This window comes from Euprymna scolopes, chromosome 15 (genome assembly GCF_053919585.1).
Source record: "Euprymna scolopes isolate OS-2025 chromosome 15, ASM5391958v1, whole genome shotgun sequence".
Classification (NCBI taxonomy): Eukaryota; Metazoa; Mollusca; class Cephalopoda; order Sepiida; family Sepiolidae; genus Euprymna; species Euprymna scolopes.
The window spans coordinates 35,906,158-35,926,748 of NC_136496.1; the positions used below are offsets into that span (position 1 = coordinate 35,906,158).

The following is a 20,591-nucleotide window of genomic DNA, read 5'->3' on the forward strand; positions in this document are numbered from 1 at the left end:
ATTTTATTATTTATTTCTTGAAAATTATTGAAAATTTCTTCTCCCTTGTCATTATTCTTTTGTATACTAACTCGTGTCCACAGTGTTTCCTACGAACAGCATTGATATAGCCTTAAAGCATAAGTGCTTTCAAGTACTTTTATTATTATAAAGAAAATCGTTTTAAGCAAATTTGAGTTTTTACAATGCTCCTCCCTCCCCATGTTAAGAATGGCTTTCTAAAATCTCACAAGTATGAATTATTTGGATTACCTTCCCTTTTTCCTTCAGACTGTTTTCAAGATGGCATCATGAGATCGTCTCATCATCATTCAGCCATAAAATTTGATTTTCGCACTAAAAAATAAAACCACTAGATAAAATTAAATGAATTTTGGTGTACAATATTTTCTTTCCGCCAAGAGTATGTATATCATACATATTTTTTTTATTATATTTATATTTTGATATAGGGAGAATTCTGGACAAGTACCAAAAATATGCGTTAGTTTGTTTTACACATGGACGGACAGTGAAAATGAAAGCGACTAGTTTTTAACTAAAAAATGAATACTCAGAATTTAAAAAAAAAAATCAATCGAAAATCAGAAACACCCGATCCAAATTAACTTTTTAGGATTTAATTATTAATTAATAAGTGTTTATATAAAGTATTTATTTTATAAGAAAAAGAAATAGATATGTTAGGTCATTTAAATTACTTTATCCCCGTTTTTCAAGGATGAAATACGTTTTATTTTCTATATGGAATTCATACCCTTGATGTTATTCCCGCGTTGCCTACGTATAGTTCCAACATTTCAAAATACAACCGCTGAAATACAATGCGTGGCTCTTTACAAACAGACTTTTCTTTCTCCAACTTTACAACATGGCAAAGAAGAAGAAAAGCAAAAAAAAGAAAGAAAACAACATACTGAGGATGGAGTATACCTCCGAAATATATTTATGATATAAATTTCAAACAAGTAAAATATTTGTTTATTTTCCTAATATTGCGTTGTGATTTGGCTTTCAAGCGCACTTATGCATATTTTATTTTATACATTTTATTATACTCGTAGTCAAAACTTAGTGACTACCTTACAAAGAGAAAACACTCTGAAGTTGCAAATGAAAATAATTAAGATGATACTTTTAAATACTAAGTGCCTTCAGTGTGTTATCTCTTTGTAAATATGGTCACTGAATTTCAACTATAGGCATAATGACCAGTGGTTGAATGATTAATCAGAATTGAAAAAAATTGGTTAGTATCGGAATCGGAAAAATTTGTGCCCATTTTCCGATACCAAAAACGATTCTTTTAGTTTTCATTTTTATTTTTTTTCTGTGTGTGTGGAGGGAGGGTAAACTTAATTTTCAATTGCTAATACTAATGATTAAAATAATAAATATTTATTGATTTTAAAGATTTTTAAAATCTATATAAGGAGGATTTTGTAGTTTGTTTTGCAAGCATTGTGCAAAGTGTGAAAGGGTTGTGTTTGAGGGCTACAACAATGCAGTGTATGGAAACAGTAAAATAAATAATGATGACAATATCTAACTACCAGCGCCAACACAAACAAAATGCATCCACATCCCAGACCTGTTTACACTTTCTCTCCTCTCTTGATAGAGACATAGCTTCTTGAAATTTGGGGGAAAATTTACGCATCTGTCAATATATGGATTATCTTTCCTTGTTGTTTATAATTTGTGCTGTACGAGTTACTTCCCTTTGAAAATAAAGATGTCTTCTGTGAACTAACACGCTACCATCTTGTTAGACATAATATGTCTGGAAATATATAAGTGTAATTAAAAATTATTGAAACTCCTTCAATATTGTCATTGTTAATACACAAGTGTATTTTTATGTTTTCAAAAATAGGTGCTAATGCACTTACTGATCCACGCTATTTTTTAAGACAACCATATTGTAGTCAGTTGGAAAGCAAGAAAACACAAGAGAGTTCCACAGGCGTGCAGTTCTAAGAAAGAAGCATTAATCTACGTTTAGGCTTAGGCACAGAAAAAGAGTGGTGGAAATTATTGATAGCGGTTTCAGGTAGACGAGTGTTTTTTTGTGGAAGTCAGGCCGGGGAGGGGGGGGGACTATAGATTGGAGCTCAGATGAGCACTTGTCATAAAATTAACAATAAAGCAGAGACAGGCTCGCAACATCTCTTCTGTGGGAAAGAAGTTGCAGGGAAGAGAAAAGTTATGTTGACTGTATGGTGTTTCATGTTTAACACCAGGGATAAATGGGTGCTAATGCAGAGAGTGATCCGCGCTAATTTTTAAATCGTATTTCCACGTTTAATTAAAGTTTTATGATATGTTTTTTATTCAATTGTAAGGTTAAAGTACAGAATAGGTACAAAGCACCCTCCCCTCCCCATGTTAAGAATGGCTTTTTAAATAATAATGTTATTATTTCAGCACGGATTAATAAGTGCATGAGTACCCAAAAATATATACATATCTTCCATGGATTTTTTTTACTGTAATCCAAAAATTAAAAGCAAAAAAAAAAAGAAAAAACTGGTGCTTCTACACTATTGGGACGAGATTTTGTAGTTGATAAATGGAGTTTTCAGATAAAAACAATGGTTTCAACTGATTTTTTTTTTTTTATCAATTCTTATAAATTACGATGGTAGCTTCCAAATTATGCAGTCGAAATTACCTGAATATTACTGAATTATTAAAAAAAAAAAAAAACTTTAATCGTGTTAGCAGGTGAAAAATTGCTGCTATCTTTGTTTAATTTGAATGGAAAATTACCTTCCTGTTGAACTCTCCTGTGTTTTACGATCATTTTCATCAAATTTTATTTTTTATTTTCTTTAATAAAATATTTTCCACCTTATCAGTTTTCGTAATTTCGGGATATAACCATCTTAAAAATACAAAGAATACATATTTTGTGCTTGAAAATGAAGGGCGGTATAATTTTTTTTTTTTTTTTAAATAAAACAATTACTTTATATTAGCTAGATACGTTTGCATTATTTAGATTATTTGAATTACTGTTCTGACCTTAGATGTTATTTTCACACAATTTCGGCCGATCTACCTTCGGGTGCATCTTGTTGAACTCAAAATTGTTTATGTTGAAGTGAGGAATACAAAATTTCGAAAGGAGCTCTTTACTTAATAATCCACAAGAGTAAACTCCTCTCACTCCATAAACCATAACCGGGTAAAAATCACAAATAATTCTTAATTATGTTTTTAGTATCACATGCACTGAGGATTGAACCTTCAACCTCTAAAAGACTGTCACTTAGAACTGATTATTACTTAGAATTTTATCCATTATGTTATACGATAATCCTTTATAGATCCCCTAGTTGAACATAAAGATGCTTAAGTTTAAAAAGACACACCAGAAGATTGGAAGTTACATCATGCAAAACATTGTGAGAGTAACATCCTAAATAAGAACAGTAGTTTAAATAATACAAATAATCTTCATATAAAAAATTTCAAAGCATAAATTTATGTATTTTCAATTAGGTTTGTCTATTTTTCATGACATATCAACCTTTTTGTGTGTCCTTTTATGTGAATCCAAATATGCTTTGGTTTGTCTATTTTACAGTGTAGCATTCACTCCCTCTTATATACACAATTACACGTACATGCCACTAGGTGGCGCCAAACTCCATTTATCTCCTCTTGTCATGACACCAGGAGATGCCCTGATCTGCCTTATAAAAAAGATGCGCAGACTCACTCTAGCTCTTTCTCTCTTACAACCTGCTGCAGATAATATAAACCAGATTGTCTCTCCTCCCTGTTCAGGCTCTTGTCACCACGCACACACGAACACACACACGCACACACACAGAGACTATTCTAGTATGCATAATTTTTTCTGCACTCACATGCATACATATACACTACCCAGATTTTCTACTATGGATATTCCCAATGGAAATTTTGTCTCTATATACACATATATATACATACACACGAATTAAAAAAAAAAAAAAAAGAGATCCAGACAATTGCACTTTTTTTCTTTTTTACAAAGAAGCCACCACTTATCAAAGCCTGGAGGCCACTCGAGGATAAGGGTTAATAAGCATACAGTGGTCAATGGGACAATATCATAATAATTGTTAGTAGTGAAAATTTGGTAAATTGGATTACTTAAGGCGACAGCTCATCAAGAACTTGTTTACGTTGGACTTGAAGATGGCCATATTATTAGTCAGCTGGTAAGCAGGCAAAAGGAAGAGAGTTCTACGGGTGTGCAGTTCTAAGAAAGAAACTTTGTTCATGGAATCTACGATTAGGTTTAGGTACAGATAAAGACTGGAGGAAATTATTGATAGTGTTTTCAGCTAGACAAGTGTTTCTCATGGAAGTTTGGTGAGGGGGGACCATAGATTGGAGCTCAGATGAGCACTTGCCGTGAAAATAACGATAAAACAGAGACTGGTTCATATTGTTTCTTGGGTGAGGCGAAGGTTTGGTTGAAGTGTACATATTCTATAAGGTAGAAAATCTTTTTTTTTCTTTTATGAATGTGCTAATTTAATATGTAAGCTTATCTTAACATGGGCTTTTTATATTAATAATAATATTATTTTATTTTTCTTATTTATTGTTATCCAAAAATAAAGTTTATTCTGTGTATAGGTTGTTTGCTATTTCAGTTTTGCAGTTTAATAGGTTTTGGGAGTCTTTAAAATTGCAAATTTCTCACTCAGACATAATCTACACAGGTCGTCTACATTACATACTGTGCATAGAGTTGTTTATTATTACATTTCTACAGTTTAATAAATTTTCGAATCCTTCAAGTTTAGGATATCAACTTTCTCATTTAGACATAATCTAAGTATATTACCTAGTACTTTAACCGCTATGTTAGAAGATTTTGGTTGCATGCTTTCTAGTGATGGGACAATTCCAATATATTTCCAGATTCTGCTACAATTACTGATACTGTGTTAAATTTCCAATTACGATTTTTTGTAAATTTCCAAATATTTAACTATAAAGTTGTTACCCCCCACCCCCCAATTACCATAAAAACACACATTAAATGCACACATATTTTCTCAAGCATAAAAATACACTTGTGGGGGTTGATCTATAGATTTAAGTTTTACTGGTGGCTTAAAGACAATAAATATTTATTATTTTATCATTAATACCAGCAGTGAAAGAATTTGTTTTAAACAAAATCAAATAAAAAGGACAATTTTTGGCATTGGAAAATCACCACACTTTTTCTGATACTGATTCTGATTCTTGATTCTGATTAATCGTCTCAACACTCAACTCATGAAGATCATGTCTTTAGACTGTCTGGTCTCCTTGATTGCAACTATTTATTAATCTGCATAAATATAGAATAACTCTCACATTGAAAGTTGGCCTCAGCAGTTGCATACAAAGTCGAGAAAAACTTACAAAAATCTAAAAGCCGAGATGACGAGAGGAAAATGGATCCAGATACAAACTCCTCTTGGATTTTCACTAGAACCCTGTTAGTTGGGCTGCAGACCTAATACTGCTTGATGCCAAACCTGTCCGCTATGGGTAGCCTTTTTACGTCCATTTGTCTGTGAACAGGTGCCCTGATATCTGTTACACAGAAGCTAGACGATCTTGTGAGATTCAAAATTATCAGCTTCTGAATACACCACCCCAAATGTAAATGTACTAATAAAAATATAAAATAACTTAATACTAAAAAAGTATGTGGTAACTGTGGATCTGTTTGTAGATGCATCCGGCTTAACAAATGTTTAAATGGTCTAAAACAGCAGGAGTACATACATGTTCTCATTATCGAGTAATGCTGAAATGCTGACAAGGTTGCTCAGACATTTTTCATAGCGAGAGTGCTCCTCCTCAGGGTTACTGGCTCTTCAATCTGATTTTCTGACCCTAGTGTCACATCTTCTCACCATGAGAGAGCAATAAATGCATCACCTTCATCAGGGAGGTCAAATCTGACTTAGGCATGCACTTGTCTAATTTTTAAGCCCAGAAATGGAAGGAACTAGGAATCAGCAACAACAGCAATCAAACTGCCCTTTTCAGGGAACTACAAATTCAAATTATTTGATGCAATTCAACTTGCCCTTTTCAGGGAAGACTTATTGCAATTATACCTTCGTTCTTTGCTGCTGTTTGCCATCTGAGACTCCTCTCAGCCTGCTACTTCAGTTTCTGCTCCTGCTCCAGCAGCTCCAACTCCTCCCAATGACTCCTTCCAATGGTTCCTGCCTGTAACCTCCAGCTCCCTGTTCCAGTGCTCGTTGACACCCAGCTCTCTGTTCCAATGTCCATCAGTGTCCGACTCTCTGTTCTAGTGACCATCAACACCCGACCTATTCCTACAACCACTATCCCGGCAGTTCCTGTTCCTATCAATACAGTCCTTGGCGACATCCACTCAGACTGGACCTACCTGAGACATCTTGAGTACGTCCACATCAATCATCTCTCCAGTTCTTCCAACCTTGTTTTCAGAATCTTTGTTGATCAACTGTCTCCAGTTCTTTTAAAATTTCCTCTTGTATTTATGGCGAAATAAATTTCTTTTATAATTAAAAAAGTAGACAAAGTTTTGTATTTTGCCTGTGTCTACTTGTTTAGTTGTATCAGCAGCCAACGATCTGCTGTTGCAACAACAGGAAATAAAACAAAAGACAAATGGCATTGCGAAAACAAAAAGAAAAAAACAAAATATATTTCAACATCTTTATATTGTCCAATTATCAATTGCAGATATTTCAACGCATTTCGAGTTTTATTTTCATGAAATGAAAAAATTTTTCATAATTTTATCGACTTCAACAAAGTTTCTTACTCAGCAAAAGAGAAAAAAAAAAACGAACAACAAATAAAACACAAAATTCATATCCTTCTCCCAAGTTAAAAAAAAAAAGCATCATTAAAGCAAAACTCAAAAAACCTAATATTTCAATCAATACCAAAACCACAGTGGTTGCAAATGGCTATATTGGTTGAATTTAAATGTGATATTCGTTTTCAGCACCACCGAAAACTTATAAAAGTCGTAATTTTAAAGTTTTTTGGAGGAGTTGGAAAGAAACTTGACATTGGTCAATGTCAAGTTTTTTTCACAACTCCTCCAAAAACTTTAGAATGACGACTTGTAAAGGTTTTCGATGGTGCTAAAAACGAATATCACGTTCAAATTCGAGGCAGATAAGTAGTTTTCATGATATGAAGAAATTACTTTTTCAAAAAGTGGGGGATCACTTTGCTATATAAATTTAACGTAAAATGAGCACCCACTTTCTAACCACCTTGTAATTTCTTCATATCATAAAACAAATTTAACTGTGATATTCGTTTTCAGCACCCCCCCCCAAAAAAAATAACCGGCACTGTTTTTGTTTTTTTTAAATAAGAGATTCGTTCATTTTTCATAAGTTAGGACAGGACGCTAATAATGCTATCAGTAAGCTTACACGAGCGGTTTACAAAAATATACTTTTGTTTTTCATTCGTTTTTTTTTGTTTTTTTTTTGAGGTGGGTATTCAATTATAGAACTTGTATAGTTTTTAGCAGATGCTTCTGTAGTTTAATTAACCGTTTTTCCATAAGTAACATGCCGACATTAACCATTAAAGCAGAAGAATCGTTTAATATTTTGCAAAAATTCTGTTTACATTAGGGGGTGGTGGAGGGGCGGGTGGTGTTGTGGTGCGCCACAACACCACCCGCCCCTCCATCGCCCCTAATGTAAACAGAATTTTTGTGAAATATTAAACTGCAGAAGCACCTGTTAACAACTATACAAGTTCTATAATGAAAAAAGAACGAAAAACAAAATGTCAGAATTTTATCTTGCTTCCAAATAAATTCGACTCTAAAGTAACTAACCTGAAAAAAAAATGACAGCATGAAATAAAAGAGGGGGGTAAAGAATAAAATATAAAGGTCTTGTTTTAAAACAAAGAAGAGATTTTATTCACAATAAAATTAGTTGCAAATTTTTCCCTTTGCGGGCATTAAATTAAAAAACGCCAAGGTAACACAGAATGAAAAAAATAACATTGGTTCTCATAATGAAGATGTCGTATCCAAGAACGAATACAATAATAAGATTCAAAATAGTAGTGTCTAATCACACTCTCATATGTAGTAAATTTTAGGAGCGTACTCACAAATTGAAAGCCAGTCAGGCATGTGGCTTTTTCTTTTTTTTTTTTTTTTCCGTTAAAGCCCTTTTATAATTTTCTCTCCTCCGTTTGCGTGCAAACCGTAGACACGCAGATGGATATCTGAAGTATAGCCGCGTCGCATATCCGGTGTATTCTTGGCAGGTTTTCTTCTTTGTAGGAGGTTCCAAAATTCCTTGTCACATAAAATAAGGTCTTTTTTTAAAGATAATTACACCCCTTCAAAAATATGTGCAAAACCGTAGCCACGTAGATAGTTTTCAGAAGTATGCCTAGTCGCATACCCGGGTTTTCTTCTTTGAAGGAGGCTCGTCAAAATTCCATTTTCAGCGCCGGGCAATGAAGCGAACGTCCAATCTCCACGTTGGCAGAATTTCAAAAGAGGGTGAATCTTGAGCTGGGCTCGTGACGTCATCAAGGAGCTAGCATTTCCCTTTATTCCAAATTAAAGGGAGTTTTGTACAAACCCAAAATATACGAAACTAAAAATCATAAAGGATACAAAATACAGAAAATCATATATAAGAACCAGATAAAAAAGTAATAAATGTAAACAGGGGGGGGGGACTATGCACTATTATTGGTACAAAAAAAATTCCAACAAAAAGTATGTTTTTGTAAACTTACTGACAGCATAATTAGCGTCCTAAATTATCAGATGAAAAAACCGAACGAATCTCTTGGTTTGAAAATGAATATCACAGTTAAATTTGTTTATGATATGAAGAAATTACTAGGTGGCCAGAAAGTGGGTGCTTATTTTACGTTAAATTTATATAAGAAAGTGATCCCCCACTTTTTGAAAAAGTAATTTCTTCACATCATGAAAACTACTTTTCTGCCCCAAATTTAAATGTGATATTCGTTTTCAGCAGCACCGCAAACCTTTAGAAGTCGTCATTTTAAAGTTTTTTGAGGAGTTGGAAAGAAACTTGACATTGACCCAATTTTGTAATGTAATGAAAGCAACATTGGATTTTATAAAATAGTTTTTGTTGTTTTTTCTAACAAATAAATAATTTTCATGAAACATTTTTTTTTATTATTAAAGCAACTGTGAAGGCCCTTGGTTTTCAACGACATGATCCAGTGTTTTTCCACATTAAAAACCGACCTTGTTTCGAGATTTGTTTCGTGGGAAGAGATGTAATAAGACGAACAAGTCTGTGGTTTACAATTATTTTTCAACTAGAGTTATTTCCCCTTGCAATCTACGGAAACCGAAAGAAGAGAATTAAAAAAACATGCTTTTATCAGCTGCTTTGACCCTGGTGATTTAGATTTTTTTTTTTTTTTTTTTTTAAAGTTTGCTTTATACAAGGTAAGTAGGATACTAAAGCATTTGTTTGTTTTTGTAGGTTAGCCATGATAGAAGGTTTACATTTAAAGCAGCTATCATCACTCTAATGCGGAGAAAGCAGACAAGGATTCAGAAGGAAACCCAAACGGATTCCTGTCACATTTGCCGCCTCTAACAATTCCGTGAGTGTGAATTTAAACACGTAAAAAATAAAAACAAAGGTTGTCACATAGTATACTACTGGAATATCCCACCCATTGCGCTTGTGGTACTTATGCAGTGTTGGATTAATAACGTTATTATTTAGAAACTCATTCTTAACAGGGGAGAGTATTTTGTAAATATTCTGTACTTTAGGTACCTCCACAGCGATGTGCAAAACGTCAATAGTACACATTTTAATAGTGACGTCATCATTTAATGTGTTTGTGTTAATTTTTATGGGTACGCGTTCGCGTTATAGTTATTAATGGAGTTACGTTTTTAGGGTTTTTTTTTTTTGCTATGGATAAAAAATAATATAAAACTTACCTTTTGTAAAACAAATACATTTTTATTAACGAACTACACAGACTAGAGTTAATAAAATAAAATTAATTTTAACGTCTTCTGTTGACACGTATTAAAAAATAATGTTCTTTACAAGCCTCCGTACATTTTTGAAAAAAGTGCGAAACATAAGAACCACCCTCTATCAATTTAAATAATAAAATCAAAACGAATTTTTTTAAGGCCGATTTTGGATTTACAATTTATATTATCTCAATAGTCTTATATTCTTTTATATGAATATATTTTTTATTATTGGAAACCTGTTATTAAAAAAACCCAATTTACACTTCATATTGCGTAATATTTGAATTTAATATCATTTAAAGCTTTTTAAAAATAATTGTTTTTTTAAAATTTTGTTGTTGTTGTTGTTGTTGTTGTTGTTGTTGCAATTTGAATAATTATATTACTGAGAAAAAAACTATCCAGAAAGTGTTTTTTTGTTTTAACATAATATTGAATTTATATCTAATTTTATTTCAGGATTTTATACATACATATATATATATATATATATATATATATATATATATATATATATATATATATATATATATATATATTAGTATTTTTTTAATTATTTGATCTTTTCAGCTTTAAAAAATGTTGAAACTTTTATCAACCCACATTTATTTTGCTTAGTTTTCGGACCATAAAATATAGGGGGGGGGGGTAGAACACCTAAAAAAATATATATTTCCGCTAATATATTTATCGAAACCTACATTTAATATGTAAGTTTATTTAATAATGATTGAATATCAAAAATTTCAGGAAAATATGATTATTATTTTATTTTTACTAGATTTTTAAAACATGGGTGTGTGAACGGCTTAAAAAAACGTCACTACATAGGAACATTGTTTTAAAGTGTCGATAATGTAAACATGATTTTTGTCTTGCATTTTCATTATTTTTGTATACTGTAAAAAAATTTTTTTAAATATTAGTTTATTTGAAGCTTTTTCTATTAACTGGTAAAAAAGGTGAGTAACTGTTATCTTACGCCACAACAGAACACCGACCACTCTAATTTGTTTTTTAGGGGTATTCGAGGTCGCTGACAACGAATCTGATAATCAAACCCGCCACAAATTTACCGTTTGCATGGTATGAACCCCTAGACCATGGGACTATTTTGTGCCATTTCACCGTCTTCGGTAGTGTTTTTCTTACATAATACGTTCGCGTGCGAACGGGCGTAGGAATCTTTCAAATAAGAAAGTTAAAAAAAACAAAAAACAAATGTGTTTTTTTAATTTATCAAAAAAGAAAGTTTTCACGGGCGGTTTGCAAAAACATAACCACCAAACATATTTTTATGTTTTTCGTTTTGAGGGGGGGGGGTATTCTATTAACAGGTGTTTATGCAATTTAATTAACCGTTTTTCCGTAAGCAATGTGCCGACATTTACCATTTCACAAAAATTCTGTTTACATTGGTGAGGGGGGTTCTGGGGCGTGCGTGCCCCAGCACTAGCAGTGTCAGAAATTGTCAGTAAAAATTTGCGGTAAACACTGGAATATTTAGACTTCCTCTCTTTCGAAGCTTATAACTTCTTGAATATGTAATTCAAATCCTAATTTTTTTTTAATTAAAGGAGCAAAGACCAAAATTTAAAAAAATAACAGGTTTAATAGCAAATTATGAAATATTTGGGGGGTTTTTTATCGGTTTTCCTTAAAAAAGATTTAAAAAAAAAAAAAAAAAAAAGACAGCAAAATTTTACTTCCTTCAAGTATAAAAAATATATATAAATTCCAAAAAATCAATTACCTATAAAAACTAGTATTCGATGAGTAATTCAATTGTTCATTGTTAAGAATTTATCCGTATTTATACTTATATTCCATGTCCTTTTTAAATAAAATACTTTTTTAAACAAGGATTAAAAACAAATGCGAACTCGCATTTGTTTTTAACTGTTCAAATAAAGGGACACAAGTCTGATTTTATTCGCCTTTATATTCCTGTGTTCGTTACAACTCTACTTTCAACCGAGTCGTTTGTTTCGTTCACCACACTCTTTTCTTCTTTTACACTCTTCTCTTCTTTTACACACGTCCGTTCGTTTCCGTGACTCAAAATCGTCTCCCTTCCCGCTTTTGTTTTCTCGTTATTTATGGAATCAGGGTACGAGATTCTCCGAGATTCCACAAGACTTTTTTCCACATAAACGCATGCGGGCGCCATCTTGATTCTTAGTTTGTGCTCTGCAGGCACAAACGTGTAGCCTCTTTAACGGTAAGCCACTTTCTCCACAATTCCGGCACCTTAAAGGGACATAATTTATGTCTTTTTAATGCGTGCTTTAAACCAAATTTAGTATTTTGGTTCTCCGTACTTAAAAAACGGAAATTATTCACTTATAAGTTTTTATTGTTAAACAAAAAAACCAGTTGACCGATTTTATTATTTTTTTTTATTCTCTTAATGAAATACATGAGTTTTTGATTAATATATTTTAATACTTCTTTATCGACTGCATTTTTTTTTATATCTAAAAAAAGAAAACATTATATGAAATAGAAAAAATTGTTGTAAGCATCCCATATTTACTTGACATTCTAAGCATAACATAAGCTTCCACTTACAAAAAAAAAATTTAATGTGGTTTTTAAAAAAAATGGTTTTACACTTTGGACTTTACAGTTAAATTTCCAAAAAAACTATTCTTTTTTGTTGTTTTAATTTACAATATATTATTTATTGATCTTTTATCTTCAATTTGTGATATATAAAACTTTGGTACATAAATTAATTATTAAAATTTTAATAGACATTTCAAAATGGAGGGGGGTAAAAAAAAACCGTTTGTCCAAAATATTATATTTGGTTTATTGGAAAGAGCATAAAATTTCATATTGACCCTGAAAATATCGTAAAAATTGAACCAATAGAAAAATTTTGATAGATTTTTAAAGTTTTAAAATTGAAAAATATTTAACTCATAAAATTCGATTGATTTTATTACATAAAAAAAAAATGGCTGCATGAAGACGTGCCGGCACTTTGTAAACACTGTTTTTTTTTTTTAAATAAAAAATAATATTTCTATTATTTTTTAAATAACTTTAATAGTTTATTTTGAAAATATATTCCATAAAGAAAATAAACAACCTACTTTAAAGAGAGAAATTACGAGTTTTTTATATTTTATTCACAATTTTGTGTGAGGGGGCGTCAAAAATTTCCTCAAAATTCTGATACACCTACTCCAGCACCACCACCGCCCCCTCCCTAATGTAAACAGAATTTTTGTGAAATGGTAAATGTCGGCACATTACTAACGGAAAAAGTTAATTAAACTGCAGAAACACCTGTTAATGGAACCCCCCCCCCCCCGAAAAAGAACGAAAATCATAAAAATATGTTTGGTGATTATGTTTTTGTAAACCGCTCATGAAAACTTTTTTAGATCAATTAAAAAGCATTAAAAATACGTAAGATAAAAAAAGAAACCACATTTTAAAAAAAAACAACTTTACTTTAAATGACCGCTTAAAAGATTCCTACGCGATATGATAAGACACCCCACTACACCCGTTCGCACGCGAATGTATCATGTAAGAAAAACACTACCGAAGGCGGTGAAATGGCACAAAATAGTCCCAAGGTCTCTGGGTTCATACCATGCAAATGGTAAATTTGCGGCGGGTTTGATTATCAGGTTCATTGTCAGTGACCTCGAATACCCCTAAAAAAACAAATTAGAGTGGTCGGTGTTCTGTTGTGGCGTAAGGTAATATTTACCAAAAGTTAGCATGATAATATTAAATTACAATTACATATAATAGTGGGGGTTAAAACTTTGGCGCGCGTTGGAGGTACCTACTGTACTTTCACTCGTTAATGTGAATGGATGGGGTCCCAAGATCCAGCCTCATTCTGAGCTTGAGGAAAAGGTGGGTTACTCTGTTATTTCCTTTTCGTAAATTGCTACAGTAATCTTTTTTTTTTTTTTTCATTTAACATTCTTTCATTGTTCTACTGATTATTTTAACGTCCCAAATTATATCTTGCAAAATATGTTTATTTTTGCTAAGTTTATACTGGTTATCTCCCATAAGCGCCAAAAACTAAATGTTGGTGTTATTAATATTATAACGCTTTGTTACAGTAAAAAAAAAAAAGTCGCCGCCACAGCTTTAAAAAACAGTTTCATCCTTGTTTTATTAAAGAGTTTGTTAAAATCACAATTTCCTCTTTTTTTTTTTATTTATTTTTTTTTTTTATTACATTTTCACCCCAAACAAAGCACATTGCCACTTTGGTGTAGGGGGCTACTATCGGGGCAGCAACTACTGGAGCACTATGTTGGGATTTGGGCCGCAAGATGTCAGTTCACGTTGCGCTTGAACTTCTGCATGTCAGTACAGTTAGGGAAGCAGGAACCTGGAATGGAATTCCAGAGTCTAGCGGTTCTGGGGAAGAAACTACTGGAGTAGAAAGATCTTTTACATCTAGGGATCTCTACTGTGTGGGGGTTGGATTTAGCTGCCTGTCGGGTTTGTCGAGGGTGTCTACGTCGTGGGGGCACAAGTGTCTGCAGTTCGTCAGAGCATTCACCATTAAAATACTTGTAGAACAGGCAGAGGGATGCAACGTTTCGTCGATGGGACAGAGGCTGAAGCTTAGATGCCAGTTCAGGGCTTATCAGATTGGCAACTCTTTTTTTAACCTTGTCTAGGAGTGAGAGACTAGTAGCAGATGCACCAGCCCAAATGTTACAACAATACTCCATACATGGGCGAATGGTGGCCTTATAGAGGTACACTATACTTTCAGGTGTCAGTAGTTTTCTAGCACGGTAGAGAGAGCCTACCTTTTTCGCAGCAGCCCTGGCAATGTTTTCAATATAATTGTTCCAACTCATGTTTCCTGTGAACGTTAGGCCAAGGAGTTTGAAAGATGTACTCTCAGACAGGGAGTCACTGGCCATTGCTATTGGTGGCAGAGAAGGTTTCTTGTAATTATTGAAGGAAACCAGTTTAGTCTTGGCAGCATTGAATGTGACCATCCATTTATGTCCACATTCCACTACAGATTGGAGGTCATCCTCTAGTGTTTTTGCCATTTCTTTAGATATGTGTTCATTTTTTTTCCTGTCATGCCTGTTATAGGGTGTAGTGTCATCAGCATATATACCCATTTCAGAGGCAGTTTTGTCAGGGAGGTCATTAATAAATATTAGGAACAATAGAGGTCCAAGGATAGACCCCTGAGGCACTCCCGCATTTATATCACACTGTTTAGATGTATGACCATCGAGGACAACCTGGATTTTTCTCTTATCTAACAAGGATTTAATTATGTTAAGTATTCTACCAGTGATACCGTATGATTTAATTTTCCTTTCCTGAGGAGACCCTTGTGCCATACCCTGTCAAAATTCTTATATATATCTAGAGCTACCGCTCTGCCCTCCCCCGCTTTGTCCAGTGAATGGAATATACGTTCAGAGATTACAGTGAGGATGTCTGCTGTGGAACGGGCTTGTCTAAATCCATATTGTTTGTCAGTCAGAAGTTTAGCATCTGTAAGGTGCCGGACTAGAGCATGGTTAATTATGGTCTCAAATATTTTGGCGAAAAGTGGGAGGAGGCTAATGGGGCGATAGTTTGATGGGTCAGTTCTTTCGCCAGAATTCTTGAATATTGGAACCACAGAAGCAGTTTTCCAACAGCCCGGGAAGCATGATTCATTAAGGCATTTGTTGTAGAGTTTGGAGAGAACTGGAACTACTTCGACTGAGCACTTTTTTAATAGCACAGCTGGGATGAGATCAGGTCCACATGCTTTTGAAGTGTCAAGGTTTTTTATGATAGCGTGTACCTGAGCAGGGGTGATTTTTAGATTGTCTAGTGTGGCGTCTGTCCGCAAAGGAAAGTCAGGCAGGGGGTGGTTGGAAGGGTCCAGTGTGGAGTTCGAGGCAAACCGGCTGGCAAGCATATTAGCCTTGTCGGTTGCTGAGCAAACAACCTCGTGATTGTTGGTTAGCGGGGGAATTGTTGATTGCCCATTATTTACTGCACTGTTGTAGATTTTCCAGAAGTCACGATTTCCTAATTTTTGTGCTTCAATGCGTTTTTTAGTGGTTTCAGTAAATTCTCTCTTAGCTGTCGCTATTTCTTTCTTAACGTTACTTCTAGCTTCTATATACTTCTGTTTGTTTGAACTGGACTTATGTCGGTTAAATCTGTGGTATGCATGCTGCCTTTGAGCAATGGCAGTTGCACAAGTCGAAGTAAACCATTGGGGAGAGTGGGGCTTGCTATAAAATTTCCGCATGGGAACATGTGCTTCCATTGCTGTTTTGAACCATTCAGTGGTCTCATTTGTGCACTGTTCAGCAGGAAGAGAAAAAATATTTCCCCATGGGGCATCTCTGATAAGATCTCTGATGGCTTCCCAGTCAGCCTTTTTATAATATCTCGTTGTTTTGAGCACTGGCTCTTCAGTTTTGGGTCTAGAATTTAGGGCGATTTCTACCATTATCACTGCATGGTCAGCATTCCCGAGTGGGCTGTCAGCATTTGTTGTACAATCCTCGGGAACTGTAGTCAGAAACAGATCTAGAAGTGATGCTTGTTGTTCTTGCTGGTCAGGGAAACGGGTTGGAAACGTAACCATTTGTGATAGGGAGTGAGATATAGCAAAACTATGTGTTGTGCTGCCCACTGCATCTGTGTGAGTAGAGAATCCAAGCCAGTTTTTGTGGTGAACATTAAAGTCACCAAATGCATTAACTTGTGCGCTAGTGTCGAGGGAGAGTGCTGTGTCTATGCTGTCAGAGACTTTGTTTATTATGGTGCAGTCCTGGGTTGAGGGAGAGCGGTAGAGAAAATAAAAGTAGCTAATGTTGTGTTGTATGTTTAGTCTAAAGCACATAAAGGCTTGATCCTCCGTTTCTAGGTTTGTTTCTCTAGTCAGGGGGAGGGTGTTACGAATGTAGACTCCAAGTCCGTGCATATGTCTGTCAGAGTCCTTACGGCAGAGTGGGAGATAGCCAGGCATGTTAAAGTAGTTAGAGGGGATGGAGGAGTGTAGGTTAGTCTCGCTTAGTGCTAAGATATCCCGGGTATTTGTTAGGAGAAATGCTTCAACATCAGCTAAATTAGTTCTACGCCCACGGATGTTAGTGAATGCAAGCCTCAAGGGAGGAGGCAAGTTGGATTTGTTTGTCCCTAGGCCTTGTTTAAGCTTATTTTTTTTTATTGTACTGTCATCATGTTTTTAAAGAGTTTCAGTTAGGTGAGGGGGAGCTGAACAAGAGGTTGTGAAGGGTATCAGACATGCAACACAAGTAGACCATTAGCTGACCTTTCTTCAACTAGGACTGTGGCCTCGGGAAAGCCCATCAGGGATGAGTGCAGGGTCCCTTTCCATGCGCGACATGGCACTACAAACATTCCGATATTATACAACTGTTGATGGAGCAGCCGCTCTAAGCGCTACCAAAGAGTTAGGGCTCCTGTACTACCAGTCAGAAACAGCAGCCAGGAACTGTTAATCCAGTACCATCAGCCCATCAGAAGAAGATCATCCCAATCTAATTGCACAGGCATGCGTGGTACTCAAGCACTCCCAAGTTCCCAATTATGAGGGGTGGGATGTGTCGGGAGTGGGGGAACGGCATTCAGTGCCCTAGACAAGAAACAAGATCTACCACTAAGTGTTTTGTCTATTCACTTGTGATAGTGTCTCTGCGCCTGACTAAAAGAAGGAGTATGGAAGCTGGCGATAGACAGAGCCTATCTACTCCTTAAGCAATTTAGGTTTGCAGACCGGTAATTTGTTTGAGTCACCAGCTCTAGGAAGGTTGTCGTCCAAGACTGGAGAGGCCTCCCTCCCCTTTGGTTTAGTTTCAGAGTTTTCCTTCTCCTAGACGGGTGATCTGGGAAGATCTACTGGGTCCATCAGCCCCGAGAGGGTTTGCTCCGCGCCTGGGTCCTAATCTAGGTATTTCTGCGACTCCGCGTGGTTAGTTAATGTTACAGGGTTAGTTTGTAGAGGTTATATATCTAATGAATAGTTACACTCCTCAAAGTGATTTAGGGGCATGCAGTGGAAGCAGTTTTGTGGGGAGGCTTGTTAGAAAAGCGTTAGTGCGGATCAGGACTTTTACCTTAGGTTTTTCCATTTTTTTTTTTTTAACTTTAAGCGTTTAGGTTCAGGATAACGTTATAGTTTGAGTAGGTATTAGGAATTGAGCTAAGAAATTTAGCCCAGTCACTATATTTAGGTTTACGAAGGTTAGGGTGTAGGTGCAGTTATAGTTTGAGTAGGTATTAGGAATTGAGCTAAGAAATTTTGCCCAGTCACTGTATATTTAGGTTTACGAAGGTTAGGGTGTAGGTGCAGTACACTCAGGGTGTAACTGGAGGTACATTTTAAGTTATGGTGTATTTCGTATGTATAATTAAGTAAATAGATATTTGCTTTTCAGTAGATGCAAATAGAAGTTGTGTCAGTGTTTCTACTATTGAGGGGGAGATAATTTCAGTTTTCATTTAAGGGTTATAGAGAGTTTTGCATGACAGGGAGTATCAGATTTGGTTTAGTATTGTTTGTTGCAAAACCATCTAGGAAGAGGCAATTGTTATGTAATGAAGATCGCTTTGCATCCGAGTGCATACTTTGGCTGGTAAGTACCTAACTGGATAGGAATGAACTCTAATGCATTTCAGGGGTAGAAATGTATAGATGTTTAGTGAAGACAGTTAGGCGGTTAGTATGTGAAAGTTAGGAGCTTGAGGCTAAGGATTCCACTACTAAGGCGTATGTACAATGTAGGGTTTTAGTGGCAGCTAGAGGGGGGGCAGATTGTTAGCTTTCAAGGGTCGGGGTTATTAACTTACAGAATACAATAAAGTTTCATTTGGATTTAGAGTTTACAGTATTGTTTTAGCTTGGGAGAAAAGAATAAAATCTTCCTTTCTTTTCCCCTATTTTGCATGCAGGTTAGATATAGGCAGTCGTCTTGGAGGTAAAGAGAAACAATTATTTTGTTGTGATTCGGAATTCATATTTTTAGGCAGTCATTAAGGTTGAGAATAAAACATTGTATCTATTCAGAAAAAGTCCTAGTGTCGCAGCTAATATCACTGTAGATTTCAGTTACAATTATAGTAACAGTTGATTACAAGCTATATCCAGAGATTTGGTAGAGATATCAACAAGGCCTCTTTATTAATACAAGTGAGCATAGGGTAATTGTAGATATTAAGTATTTTACTTAATAAAGTTCTTCTGACTTCTACGGTAGAAAAATAAATCCACGTTTGTGCTAATTTCGAAAAATTTATACAGCCTAATGCTATTTTAACTCTAGCCTTAGTACAGAGCGTGGAATTATTTTATCTGGAAGAGAACGGGATTGAATTTTGCTTGGGGGGGGGGGTGAATTTAAAAAGCTAACCAGAGAAAAGACAAATGCATATATAAATTAAAATACACACAATTACAAAATCAAATAAGAAAAATCTTCCACCTATCATTGCATTTTCCTTTATTTTCGCAAAAAATCTTACCATAACATTTATTTATTAATTTAAAAAGTAATACTCCCCCCCCCCCCCCCCGAAAAAAAAACGTAGAAAAATTCTATTTCTTTTGTAATGTTTTCATTCTATGGGTTTTTAGTTTAAAGACTAATTTTTTTTTATAGAACCTCACCATAATATTTACTTTTTAATAAAAATGTACTTGAAAAAAAAAAAAAATAGAAACAGTTGCCGCAACTTTCTTTTTCAAATGTTTTCATCTGATGAAAATATAATTGGTTTTAGCGTCGTAAATTGTGATATGAAAACAAAAACGATTGTTTTAATTAATAGTCGCATGAAGACTACATTTTGTATTATGAATGTTATTAATTTTGTTACATAAAAAAAAACGCCGCAGTTTTCTTGTTGTTTTTTTTTTGTTTTTTTTTTAATGTTTTGACTTAATAAAATATCGTTGGTTTTCTCATCCTAAATTATGAGATGAAAAAATAATTCCTGTACTATTATCGTTGCGTTTTCATTTTTTGCAATGTAGTTGAAAAAAAACCAAAAAAACTGTGACATGAAAACAAAAACGATCCTCTTAACAGTCGTGTAAAGACTACATTTTGTATTATTGTTATCAACTTTGCTAGATTAAAATAAAAATTTGTCGCAGCGTTTTTTTTGTTTTGATTTAATAAAAATATCGTTATTAGTAGCGTCCTAAATTATGAGATGAAAAAAAATGAACGAATCTCTTAGTAAAATGTAGTTGTCTCCCTCTGCACAATGACCTTGTGTAAAACAGCGTCAAATTTTTTTAGCATTTATTATTGTACCTATTTACAATGCCTCCCCACGGGACAGAGTTAGACACCAGGGTCGTTTTTTAACGTGGAGAAAAGGTACAAAATTAAAAATTGTCTCAGTCGTGAAGGATTTCTCCTCCACTGAAAGAGAACGAGAAATGGAAGTGCCGCATCTGACGAACAGATACTACACTTTGATCTTGGCCAAAAGGCCAAGTTGTAGACAACATTTAAGAATTAGAATTTAAAAAAAAAAATGAACAGTTCAA

The 20,591-nt window shown here is 34.4% G+C and overlaps 1 protein-coding gene across 8 annotated transcripts in view; it reads left to right on the forward strand.

Annotated features, from left to right (window-relative positions):
• LOC145293779 (succinate-semialdehyde dehydrogenase, mitochondrial-like) overlaps positions 1-20,591 on the forward strand; it is a 94,603-nt gene that overhangs the window by 5,518 nt on the left and 68,494 nt on the right. For 2 of the 8 annotated variants that reach the window (XM_080140304.1, XM_080140310.1), the window contains exon 2: positions 9,528-9,651. The exons of 1 other annotated variant lie outside the window; for it this stretch is intronic. The gene's annotated coding sequence lies outside the window, so the exon portion shown is untranslated. Of the gene's footprint in view, positions 1-9,293; positions 9,652-18,540; positions 18,670-20,591 lie in introns of those variants that run through there. 5 more of the 8 variants (XM_080140305.1, XM_080140307.1, XM_080140303.1 and 2 more) reach the window with 5 other exon arrangements.